The sequence below is a fragment of the Oryctolagus cuniculus genome, chromosome 4 (assembly GCF_964237555.1).
Source record: "Oryctolagus cuniculus chromosome 4, mOryCun1.1, whole genome shotgun sequence".
NCBI lineage: Eukaryota > Metazoa > Chordata > Mammalia > Lagomorpha > Leporidae > Oryctolagus > Oryctolagus cuniculus.
In genome coordinates, this window is record NC_091435.1 from 165,093,553 (window position 1) to 165,107,036 (window position 13,484).

The window sequence follows — 13,484 nt, forward strand, 5'->3', positions numbered from 1 at the left end:
ATACCATTCTAGCTACTCAAGATAGCGGAGAGGGAAAAAAGGACAAAAATCTCCACTGTTGCAGAGTTTATGTTCTTGAAGGGAGAGGTAAACAAATTAGTAATCTAGATTACCTTCTCCATCCCTCATGCTTTTCCTTTACTCTTAAGCCTGACCTTCCTTCCTCTAGAGTAAGTGGGGCCATCTCTGCTGAGTGTGCCTAAGACACATGAGACCAAATGGCAAGTAGAGCAAGAAGAAATGCTGGTGTGTGTGTGTGTGTGTGTGTGTGTGTAAACTGGAGACAACTGGAAAAACCTATAAACAATAAAAGTATAAGTCACATTAGAAAGCCAGGTTTAGATTAGGGAAAGGTTACTAAAAATACTAAAAAATTAGTCTTGTATATTAGTTGGCTTATTTCTGTCATCGTAACTTTTTCCTTCAGGAAGAGACTTTAAGACTTAGGTAAAATTAGTGTTCCCTGCCTGTGTTGTACCCTATTGCGTCTATCTGTGGCAATTTCCCACATAGGTATCCTAACCTGGGAAAGATTTAAGCTAGAGCTGTGGTTGGGGTCATCTGCAGATAGAAGATAATGAATGCCTTAAGGAAGAGTGCACGCTCTATAAGGGAATGAGTGTATAGGATGAGATGGGCCAGGGAAGTGATGAGAGAGAGAGTTTATAGGCAGAGATGGGAGAGAGGAGATCCCTGTGAACAGCCACATGTGGGATTCCAAAAATACCCTTTAAGAGACTGAGAAATGTATGTGGAGTGGAATTATAGTAAAGACACATTTGAGAGTTATGCCTTTCAAGTGCTGTAGAGGTGTCAACAAAGCTACACACAAAATGAATCCACTGAATTTAGCAAAATTCTAAGTGAGAAGCCCAGGGAGCTATGGAATAAGCACAGCAAAACACAAGGAATCGAACCAAAGAAGCACTGGCCAAAAGAAGCAGAGAAGGGAGGTGCTAGGTCCATGCTTCCTGCCCAGTATCACATTTCCCGTGTCTGTGAATAGGCTGTTTTTGTTCTACATGGCGATTTAGTGCAATCAGAGAGATGGCTCTCACATTAGTGAGCTCCCATTCGATGTAACCCATTTCCATGAGAAATGCATTTCCAAGAGGAGACTGTGTTGTGCTCTGTTGAAAATCAGCCTCTAGGAAACTCATAGGGGAATTCTGGGGGGAAAAGGAAAAGCTTCCAGGGAGATGTTTTAAAATCCTTTGAGCCGCGTATAATCACTGCAAACTTTGCATGTATATTGACTGTACATTAAGAGCACTTTCTGCAGTAAAGACCTCAAAGGCACTAGTCCATTATGAGAACAAACAGCAATTTAAAGCAATATTTTCCAGAGAAAAGAACCAGGAGGAACAAAGATGCCAGAGTTGGGGCTCTTTTGTCCTGTTCATAGGTGAGAAAGTGTGCTTTTGATTGATATGTACCAAAGACTGTGTTCAGCATAGTATGGTTTGGATGGTTAATGAATGTTCAGAATAGTAATTTGAAACATTTGGGGTGGTGCCTCCAGGCGCTTTTTCCAATACCTCTTTTATTATCTCCAATATCTGGAACATGCAGACGGAGAATGGAAATCACTGTGCTGCCTCTCCTTTGCTCCCTTTCTCATGAGTCCGAGTGCTCAGACTCTGTATAACAGCAAGACCTTCCGCTCCCATGATTTCTGCCCTTTCATTTTTAGTAACGGGGCTAAAACTTTTTCTGTGAAAGGCATGAGTTTATCATCTTTGGAAGACAGGACCCATGATGAGTCCAGCGTATCTCTTTGTGCATCATTTTCTTCGGATTTTTTTCTTACAGAAGGGTTTGTTTATAGAAATGTGGAATGGCCTTGAGGGGGGAAACATTTACTTTCTAATTAAGATCAATGTACCGAAATGAAAAGATTATTTTTCCCCATTCTCATGTGTTTGCTTCATGTTTATGTTTGATTTTTGCAGTCACACATTTTGCGTTGGTGGCATTTGGTAGCAAGATGCCACACAGATAAGATGCTACTGAGGACTATCAGACCATGACAACTTAATAGCATCTTGGTAATGTGTCCAACTCAAATCTATTCAGATTCATATACAGCATAATTTCATATGCCCCTTAGAAAAATAAAAACAAGAAACAACACCATTATACAACACACCACTAATTTCAGGCTTCATTTACAAGCAAGTAATGCTTTACTGTTAAATAAATATTAAAGAGCTATCTATTATTCTGTGTTGTGGCTGAAAAGTATTGGTCATGCAGTAACCCAGATAGTTAATATATTTGCATTAAATTAGATAAAGACAAAAAAAAGTATAATAAGAGTCAGAATACACCTTTGCTTAGCCCTAGAATATATTACCTCTTTTTGATGCCATAGCAGTATTTCAGATACTATACAATTTATCATGGACAAAGTCATTAAACTTCATGATACTCTAAGCTTGTTAGAATACTGAAAGTATGCATAGCCTTCTTTTCTCTGGTTTCTATTATACTGCCAGGAAATCTGAAGATTAGTAGCATAAGGTTGACATTTTTGGAGGTGTACTATGTTCCAGAGAGTATGCTGAAGATTTTGCATATATTATCCATGATCTTCACAGTAATACTGTCCCCACTGTACAGATTAGAAGAATAAGGCTGGCCGGCGCTGCAGCTCACTAGGCTAATCCTCCGTCTTGCGGCGCCGGCACACCGGATTCTAGTCCCGGTCGGGCCGCCGGATTCTGTCCCGGTTGCCCCTCTTCCAGGCCAGCTCTCTGCTGTGGCCAGGGAGTGCAGTGGAGGATGGCCCAAGTCCTTGGGCCCTACACCCCATGGGAGACCAGGATAAGTACCTGGCTCCTGCCATTGGATCAGTGCGGTGCGCCGGCCATGGCGGCCATTGGAGGGTGAACCAACGGCAAAGGAAGACCTTTCTCTCTGTCTCTCTCTCTCACTGTCCACTCTGACTGTCAAAAAAAAAAAAAAAAAGAATAAGGCTCAGAGAGTTTTATTGCCCAAGTGTTTATAATTCATAGTGATCCAAGTCCAGCTGTGTCTGTCTCTAGCATAAGACTCTTTCACTGGACCCTTTCTACTAGAAGTTTCTGGGGGTAGATGGGCCCCAGGTTTTAATATTCTTTGGAAGATGCCCTTGGATATTCTAATATTGAACATTGATTGGAAAAGGCTATACGTTCACTATTTTGACTTTCATGAGAGCAAGTCAGGCATCCAGTTTTGATATGTGGAGATGAAGAAATACTGACTAGCAAATTTTAAGATCTTCATTTTACATTATCTTCAGGTTTCTGTTTGAAGTTGCTTCATTCTTTACAAGGAAAAGAAGGAACATATTATGTTTGCAAATGCATGTGCGTATGTTGGACTGTTGCCATGTATCTCTCTCATGTCCTTAAGCATGGAAAGCTAGTTAAATGGCAGATATGTAGATGGAATAGGTACATGGAAAACATGTGGAAACTATTGACTAAAACAATGTGCTCATAGATAACAAGGTCAAGGAGAAAGAAAGTGTTGTGAATGTACAGTACAATCTCACATAGCTTCATATGTGAGTCTTTGTGTGTGGACTCTTTTTGACTTATAATTTAATAAACCTAAAATGTTTAAGAGCAGAAGTCGCTGGATTTGACAACTGATTGTTTAAGCTGCATAACCAGAGATGGAAGAAGACTATTGCTTTCTGGAGCTAGAGTAGGTAGGGTGGGTAAGTGGTGGTGATAAAGAAATATTTCCTTGCTGTTGTCTCATCTCATATCCTTGATATTTAGGTTTAGGTCAAATCATATTGCCCAAGAAGCTGGCCTGTCTTAAAAATTTTGTAGATTAACAGCAAAGGTGATTCCTAATCTACAACATTTAGTGAGATTTTGTTGTTTTTGGCTTGATGTGGTTTTCATAATGGTGTCAAATCCTTTCTCACTTTCCTTTGCTTCCCAGGTAGGCTGATGAACCCCTAAAATAATTCTGTAACAATCCTTGTTCAATATTGAACTTTGCTTCCCTGTATACCCTGCCTGCAGATCAAACCCTACCCCGACTTCACAATTTGTGTCTTCCATACTGAGGGTTCTTAGCACTCACAACTGTGACAGAAGGCTGCAGAAGGCTGTCTGGGCTCAATGACCATCAGTATCACAAGCACAGTTTGTTTGGAGGTGCTTACCTGTGTTCTAATGTTTATTTAGAGTTTCAAGGTGGGATGATGCTTCAAGTCAACAAGTGAGGCTAACAGAATTTGACCTTATCATTATTTCCTTTTCATTCACTGTTGGCTACCAGGAAATTCTAACATTTGCAGTTGTTTTAGCTTATATGCTTTTTTGTTATAGAAAAGAGAGGCATTTCTTGTAATAGTTAACATGATCTTACAAAGGGCTTCCTAAAGATAGACATACCCTGATTTTCCTAGACGAATGGGCTGTGTTCTGTGTCCTTGCCTAGCATAGGGTTTAGCAAAGGACATGGTCATCAGCAGGGCTGGAGCAGAGACACGTTTAATCAGAGGAGTGTTAGACTGAGGGACTACAAGCTAATTGAGGCTGCTGGTGCTTACTGAACCAGGCCATTCTTTGTTTCTGTTAATTGCAGGGTGACTGGAAATTTTAGGACAGTGGACATTTCCATCCAATCAAAGACAGTGCTCACAAAATATCGGAGTAGTTCTCCAGTTGTGTATTCCAGCTTCTCTGAAGTCAGGCTTTCTCAGTAAACCCAAGGATCCGGGGACCTGAGCTTGGTGTTCCTCCTTCCGACAGGGGACAGACAAGGACAAAAGAGACTCTCACAGGAAAATCTCTAGGCAGTTGACTGACTTCTTCAGCAAGGGAGAAGGAGTGTGCTGGACATTTTTAAATTTTTGTGGTGGCAGAGATATGGGTCCTTAGTGATCATTTTAACCCCTACCTAATCCAAATTGACTTCAACCTATTAAGTCCTACACTTGATCTTAGCCAAAAGGCCGAGAAGTGACACCTATTAAGTCCTATTGTGAATTTTTGGGAGAGTATAAAGGTAAAAGTTCCTCTTTAATCTTTTAAGGAAAAAAGAAAGATAAAGCACATAAGATTACTCTACAAAGGATTTTCCAACTGGGAATTTGTGACTATTATTATTTCTTATTTTTCTAAGCAAGCATGCAGTTTAGTGTTTCTTCTTCTTTGCTTAGACTAATGTTATAGCATTGCCCTTCCATGTTCCCATAGGAAGGAGAAAGCAGTACAAGAGTAATGCTGGTGGGATTTCAAGCCCATGGACACCAGAGCATAGTGCCGTTTGTAGATGTGTTCGCCCTTAGAAGAGATGAAGGGGAAGCCAGCATGGTGGGGAGAGGGATGGCTAGATCAGGACAGAAGCAGAAACTGCAGCTAGAGTCTGAGACCCACTAGGATTAATCCCAAGACACCTTTTTATCCTGTGAGACTGTTTGCCTTCTCCTACCAGTGTTTCGAGTTTCTCTCACAAGCAAGAAACATCGCTTCAACTAGAAGCAAGATCCATGCAGTGCCTTTAAGGTCCCTGTGTCTGCTTTCCATTTGCTTTTCTGTTTGCTTTCCATTTGGCCTACTTGATTTCTCTTGTATTCTGGGCACGTAGAGAATTGCATATTTTTGTAGTGGGCCTATTCTATCTATATTTGAATTTGCAGGAGGGCATGCCATTTAGAACAGTTTTACATAGCAGTGGTGAAGGAAAAGAGACGACTTTGTGGTTGAAATAGTAGCCTTCTTTCAATGACATTTGAAAGATAGATGTTCACCACCATGCATCTTTCCAGGCTACGGATCCAGCATATCTTGAGAAGATGAATGGATCAGAGAAGCTGGTTAATTCATTATCTTTGTTTTGCTGCTGGCTACCCAGGGAGAGCTGCTACCATGGCCAATAGGTTGTCCTGATCTTGTTTTTATGTTGATGTAAAGTATTCAGTATGCTGAACACTAAAATTTCTTGTGGTACTTCAGTTTCTGGAGGACACTAAAAATAGAGAGAATGAATGAAATATATCCCACTGAATAGTAGCTTCTTCCCCTCACTCCTGAATAAATTGGAAATCTCTTTCTGCCATCCTACAATACAGATTCCTAATGTCTCGTTTCTTGCCCTAGCATAGGGTTCTCTGGGGACTGGGAATAGTGCATTCATAGTATCGTTTCTGTAATTTTCTCTGATGCCATCTGAAGTGGGAGTTAAGAAACCTGAAGACAGAACTGATTTGAAAGAGGGAATTATCCTAGGAGGACAAGACTCTTCATTATGATAATTTATATCTGGCCAGATTGAAAGGGTAGGGGGCCTCTGAGCTAGCCTGTCATTTTCTGTTAAAGTTCTAGGAGATACGAATTGCTGACACATTAGAACTGTGGTGATGACAAAGTGATCACTGCACTAGTATTGTGCTTTCAAAGCAATCTAGAGTAAAGTTTGGGGAAACATTTTAGGAGTGTATGAAAGTGTTGGGGCCATTTTAAACCCTCATTTTATCTCCTTGCCTAAGGCATGCTATAGATACAAATCAAGTGGAGAATATATATCAGTTAGGATGCATTCTTTTGAAAGCAACAATAAAACCAATTCAAATTGGCTTAAGACAACAAAGGGGATAGATAAGCTCCTGCACTGTTAGAAGGCCAAGGAAGGGCCAGCTTCAGACTGTATTGATCCAGAGTTATTAGGACCCTGCCTTTTTTGCTCATGATTCTCTTGGCCTTGGCCTCCATGGTACTTTGGCACCATTCTGACTCTGGTTGCTTTCACGGTAGCAAGGTGCTGGGGCAGTTCCAGGTCTCTTGTGCACACATGACCCTGTCCAGAGTATGTGAATATGTCCTTGTACCTTTGTATTTAGAAAGGACCCAAGATTCATTCTGATTGGTCCACTTAGTTGGCTTAGAATAGGTCACCTGCTCACGCCCTGAAGTGAGGTAGAGAGCATTCCCAGAGTCACACAGAATCTCAGATGCACATGGCAATGTCAGAAAGGGCTGAATGGATGCTTGGGATACATCCTTGTGTCTCTAACAGCACACTGCAGTTGAGGTTCTTTTAAAATTCACAGACAAAGGAAAGCAGATTTCACGCCCACTTCCTCCCCGGAAGTTCCTGATGATTGTTAACACATTATATCTATTTAATTTTTCAAGACACCCAGAGAAGCCAAATCCCCCACTTATGCTCCAGTGCAGTACGTCCTAGCCAGTGCATCCCCCATATTTTCCCCCTTCACTCTTGATGCAATTTAATCCCATTTTCTTTCTGATTTAATAGTCATTGGAAAGAAAGAACAGCCGGCGTAGTCATTCCATATGATACCCCTAAATCTATTTTCAGTGTTTTACTATCACTTCAGTTAGCTTTGGTACCTCATGTCATAGTAAGGCAAATGTCCTTATTTTCTGTGATCTCTAGCTTACTGATTGGAGGTAGATTCAATCGACTTTCCTGAGGTCATATGCTGAGTTACGAGAGAGAGTTAGTATTAATGGTCACAACTCCAAGTTTGTAGGAGTTAACAAAATGCAACCTGTTGGTCAGATCTGGCCATCGCCTGATTTTGTAAATAAAGTTTAATTGGGGCACAGCCACATCTATTCATTTACATATGTCTATGACTACTTTCCACACTGCAATGACAGGGTGGAATAGTTGTGGCAGACACAGAATGGCCTGAAAGGCCTAAAGTATTTATTACCTTGCCCTTTACAAGAAAAGTTTACTGATCCATGAATTGAATGAGCCAAATTCTTCACTCTAGAAACTGAAAGATTTTACAGCTAAATGTTAGACTCTTTCCTAACCTTTTTAGATAGATTGTCTTTCAAAGTGATCAAGGAATAGTGGAAGGAGAAACAACCTGGAACGACTCATGTGGTCCTAGCCTCTTATTCCCCAGAAGAGAGACTGCTTAGAGACAACAAGTGACTTACACAGACTACACAGCATAATAGAGGTAGACCAGAATACCCTTTCTTTTCTATACCCATATTGTGTCTTGAAAGAGTCCCTAACCCTGCTGATACCAAGGGAGAGGTAAGTATTGAAATATTTGGGTGAGAACACTGGCAAGAGCAGCGAAGCTCTGCCACTTACCAATTTGGGCAGGTCATTTAAACTACCTGCTCCCAATTTCTTCGTCTGCAGAATGAAACTAACACCAGTACAGTGCTCCTGAAGTTATGCTGTGAGCGGGACATTCAATGGAACAGACATAGGAATATCTCAGTAAGTGTTAGCTACTGCGTCATCATGCAAATCAGCAGCAGCAGGTACCCTGCACCCGGCCTTGCATCTCTTCCGCCTGCCTGTGAGGACAAGGGCCCGCACTCCCTATCCAAAGCCGTCTGCTTCACCTGGGAACTGGGTTGTTTTTCTCAGGCTGCCTCAAGGATCTCATTCTTTTGCTTCAGCTTTCTTACATCTTCTGTTCCTTCCTCTCCACAGTTCCTTCAAATTATTAACAAAATAGTAGACTTACATATACTAAAGACAGTGCCATCATCTGTGTCCTGTTGATGTAGTATATTTCTCCCCTTCTCCTCCTTTCCCTAGTGGTTCACATCTTGCTGGCTTTATTCCTTCAAGTTTCATTCTAACTTCAACTCTTCTAAAAGTGTCCTAGCTAGGTTCAAATAAACACACACACACACACACACACACAAATCTTAAGCAGCATTAAAACTCCTGAGAACACACTTCATGGGAACCTCCTTTTTCCTTCATTTTGAACCATAATCCTATTTTGCTTCTCGTCTCGTCTCCTAATTAATTTGTCTTCCAAATTATTTCTTCTTTGCTATCTTGTACATAATTTCCCTGGTCTGAAGTTAAAAGTTCTTCCTGATAATCTTATGCCTTGGTATGGCTTCAGTGACTGTCCAGCTGATGAATGAAGTGTCCCTGTGAATGAAGCAGAACTTACACCACTCCTCAAACTGTCCTTTCAAATTACTCCTCCATTTGACTATTCATTCTTCCCCTCTTCATTTACATTTGTGTTCTTTTTTTTTTTTTTTTTTTTTTTTTTGACAGGCAGAGTGGACAGTGAGAGAGAGACAGAGAGAGAAAGGTCTTCCTTTTGCCGTTGGTTCACCCTCCAATGGCCGCCGCTGCAGCCGGCGCACCCCGCTGATCCGATGGCAGGAGCCAGGATCCAGGTGCTTTTCCTGGTTTCCCATGGGGTGCAGGGCCCAAGCACCTGGGCCATCCTCCACTGCACTCCTTGGCCATAGCAGAGAGCTGGCCTGGAAGAGGGGCAACCGGGACAGAATCCGGCGCCCCGACCGGGACTAGAACCCGGTGTGCCGGCGCCGCAAGGTGGAGGATTAGCCTATTGAGCCACAGCGCCGGCCCAACATTTGTGTTCTAATACCTAATGCATGCCAAACACTTGTTATCAGTCCCATTCTGTGCTGAGAGCTTTAAAAGCATGATAGAAGTTTAACAAGTAATAACTCAGGAGAAATTTTTTACCGAAAATGTACAAGCTCAGTACATTCAGGTAAGCAGCTTCGAATCACGAAAGACCATCACCAACATTCTAGGAGCTGTCAGTGCTCTCGTCCGGTCATTAACCCTGTGTGCAATGACAGTTGTCACCCAAACTTCTAACAACATTTTTAGTTTAACCTGTTTCTGTATATTATTTAAACATAGTCATGCAGTATATATTGGCTTCTTTCCTCAATTTGATGTTTGGAGATTTGTCTGCCTTCTGTGTGTAACTGTTGATTACTCATGCTTCTTTCTGTATGGTGTTCCCTTCATATGAACTTGCTACAATCTCTGTATCCATTTTTCTGTTGCTAGAAACTTGGAATATTTTTAGTTTATTTATTAGTACAAATAAAGCTATTATGAAATTATCAAATACATCATTCATTGCACCATGCACACATTTTTTGGGTATATTGCTTAAACTGAAGATGCTAGGTTATAGGTCTACATGCATTCAACATATTAATAATTTTAAAAAGTCACTTTATTTCTCCATTACTAGTATATGAGAGTTCTTGTTCATGCAGCATGTATTCCAACCCTCAAACAGTTCTGTGAGATAGTGACTATTTTTTTTCATTTTGTATTTGAATAAAGTCTGAATCTTAGATAAATAGCCAATGTCATGTACTGTAGTGATATATCCCCCAAGGCAGTATAACCCCAGAGCCTGCATACTTTTAACCACTATCCTTTTCTCCTTCTCTAGAAAATAAAGATGATCCTTGGCTTTGTAACTCCCAAAGTTCCGATACGTGAAGTTCAAGCCAGCCCAATGTGAGCTCAATGTGTGTCAACTCCTACTGTGGCCAACAGATGGCACTAACAGTAGTTTGAAACTTTTCATTTTGGGCTTCTGAACAAAGGAATTTGGGTTTAGCCTCTTAGAACTAGTTTGTCTTCATACTGGCCTGAGCTGTCCCAGGAGAACTAGAAACTTTGAAACCATTCCTTTCATCCACCCTACAGTGGGATCCGTAGTCCCATCCATCTTACTCAAAACTAACTCTCAAGTATACAACTACCCCCTGCCACACACACACACACACACATTACATTCTCTTCTTCTTCCTCTGTCTTCCCATTATCCTCTTTTCTTGTCTCCCTTGAACACTTGCCACAGGTGGCTTCTAAGGAACTGCTCTGTCCTGCTTTGCTCTTACTCCTGAGGCAAGACCTGGGTCCTCTGTCCTGGGTGTCGAACGTAGTCTGGCACAGGGAAGGTACTCATGTTTCGGCACTGACTGAAGTTTCAGCAGAAGCCCAAAGGTTCAAAATAACTATTTTTCCTTCTTTCAGTAAGCTCAATGGGCATTTAATTTGCTCCATGTGCTCATGTTCTGGTGATATGCTCTGACCTACTGGAGCACATGGCTCTGCCCAAACAATGTAGCTTATTTGTGTCTTCTGTCTTCTTTCTTTCAAAAGATGGAGGACAGGAGGACTCAAACAAAAAGACCATTTCTTTCGAGAAAAGCGCGGATTGCCACAGCAGTTCTGATGGGAGACTACGATATGACTAGGCTGCCGTCTAGCCTGGTTCAAATCGAATGTCTGGTAAGGAAAGATTGGGAATGGGGTTACCGCAGGCAGGCAGCTGAAGCAGCAAGGACCAGTCTGTTCCTTTATGAGTAATAAAGAAGTTGTTGGGTCTTAGACTGTTTGTTTCTGGGCTAGATTTTTGGTTTTGTTGTGCATTATAAATTTGAGAAAGAGAGAGGGAAGGAGGAAGAGGGAACACACTCTCATCTATTGGTTCACTCCCCAAATACCTGCAATAAGCCAGGGCAGGGCCAGGCTTAAGACAGGAGCCAAGAAGTCCATCCACCCAGGTCTCCACCATGGGTAGCAGGGACACAAGTACTTGAGCCATCACTGCTGCCTCCCAGGGTCTGCATTAGCAGGTAGCTAGAATCAGGAATTGGAGTTGGCAATGGAATCTAGACATTCCTATGGGGAACAAGATGGGGAACAAGGACATTTTAATCAATGGGCTAAATAGCTGTTCCCGTGTTTTTTTTTTTTTTTTTTTAATTTGATAGGTAGAATTATAAACAGTGAGAGAGAGAAAGGTCTTCCTTCCGTTGGTTCACTTCCCTAATGGCTGCCATGGCTGGTGCTGCACTGATCCGAAGCCAGGAGCTGGGTGCTTTCTCCCAGTCTCCCATTCAGGGGCAGGGACCCAAGCACTTGGGCCATCCTCCGCTGCCCTTCCGGGCCACAGCAGAGAGCTGGACTGGAAGAGGAGCAACCAGGACTAGTACCCGGCACCCCAACCAGGACTAGAACCCTGGGGTGCTGGCACCACAGGCAGAAGATTAGCCAAGTGAGCCATGGTGCCGGCCCTGTGGGTTTGTTTTTAATCACATGGTTTTATGCATTTGTAAGAGGGTAGATAAAAACATTAGAAATGTTAACATTAAAAATATTATATCCTTCCTACAGTTACAGGTTTTTAAGGTTAGAATTGATATCCATCCTCATTCTTGGGTGTCATGCGTAGAGTTAGGAGCCAGACTGCTTAAGTGCAGTTCTTGGTATTGCCAGCTTCTTTATTTGTGATGTTAGACTGTGGGGAGCAACTGAGACTAGACTAAGTTACTGGAATTATGACTTATTCTATGCATCTGCTCTCCCACAATGTGGCGCTGAGAGAAAGAGACCAAACAACCTCTACGCAGCTGCCTCATCAGTTTGACTGATAAGCTGCAGGAGCTGATCCTGCTCCTGATTGGAGGAGAGCAGCGTACTCGGCATGTGGGTAGCAGAGTTGGGATTGGTGGAAGAGGACTATAAAGGAGGAGAGAGACAACATGCACCAGGAACATCTGAAGGAACACCTGAGCAGCCCCCGAGAGAGCCGGCCGGCGGTGTGCTGCTCCTCCACGGAAGTGGGGAAAGCGGCGGAGGGTGCCGCCCCTCCACGGAGGCAGGGGGGCCGGCAGCTAACCTGGGATGGCGTCGTTCCTCTGCGAGTGAGGGAACGAACGGCAGCTAACCCGGGAAGGGCCAGGCAAAAAGAACAGCGCAGGGTCCGGTGTCGTTCCTCCGCGAATGGGGGAGCGACATTAGACAAATTCTTTAACTTCTTGGAGACTCAGATTTCTCATCTGTAAAGTGGGTTTAATAATAGCACCTTCCTCATAGGTTTATAATGGGAATTAAATGAGTTAATACTTACGAAACCCTTAGAACAATGAATGCCAGCCCGTATTAAATGTTCTTGGTAAATATTGACTTTTTTTCATCACACCAGATGTAATGGTTTTATGATGCTATCTGGATAATAGAAGCATTTTTACAGTAAACACGAACAAATTCCTGTATTATTATATTTCTCGATGTGGTAGCTTTTATTACTAGGGGGAGAAATGGTCAAATGTAAATGAACTTATATCTAAACCATTTTCTCACCTATTTTACAGAATATTTTCTGTAGTCTTTCCACAACAGAATTCTATACTTTGCACATGTTGTGATAGCTGTGTTGTAGCTTAAACTTTATTAGCTACTTTTACTGCCAAATCTCATTTGAATCTCTGAGAAATCTTTGCAAGATGAGATAGAGCTTTATAAAATTTCATTCCTATGTTATGCAAGGGATAAGAAAGCTTGTGTTAGGGCCAGGCATTGTGATACAGTGTGTTAAACTGCCACTTGGGATGCCTACATCCCATATTGCAATGCTGGTTCAAGTTCCAGCTCCTTGACCTCTGGTCCAGGTTCCTGCCAGTGCATCCTGGGAGGCAGTAAATGACTCAAGTATTTGGGTCCCAGCCACCTATGTGGGAAACCTGGATTGAGTTTGAGGCTCCTGGGTTTGGCCTGACCCAACCCTGATTGTTGCTGGCGCTTAAGGAGTGAACGAGCTGAAAGAAGATCTCTCTCCCTCTCTCTCTCCCTCTTTCTCTTCCTTTCCTGTCCCTCTGCTTTTCAGGTAGATGCATGTAAAGAAATAAACATTCAAAACAAAACAGAGAGTGTGGTTA

General features: G+C 42.2%; 1 protein-coding gene and 1 non-coding gene across 12 annotated transcripts in view; both read left to right on the forward strand.

Annotated features, from left to right (window-relative positions):
* The window catches only part of RBMS3 (RNA binding motif single stranded interacting protein 3), a 1,614,135-nt gene that overhangs the window by 92,530 nt on the left and 1,508,121 nt on the right, over positions 1-13,484 (forward strand). The window lies entirely within an intron of this gene.
* LOC108177938 (uncharacterized) overlaps positions 10,924-13,484 on the forward strand; it is an 89,925-nt gene continuing 87,364 nt past the window's right edge. Inside the window, exon 1 of the transcript XR_011388230.1 lies at positions 10,924-11,052. This is a non-coding gene — a transcript (uncharacterized protein). The remainder of the gene's footprint in view (positions 11,053-13,484) is intronic.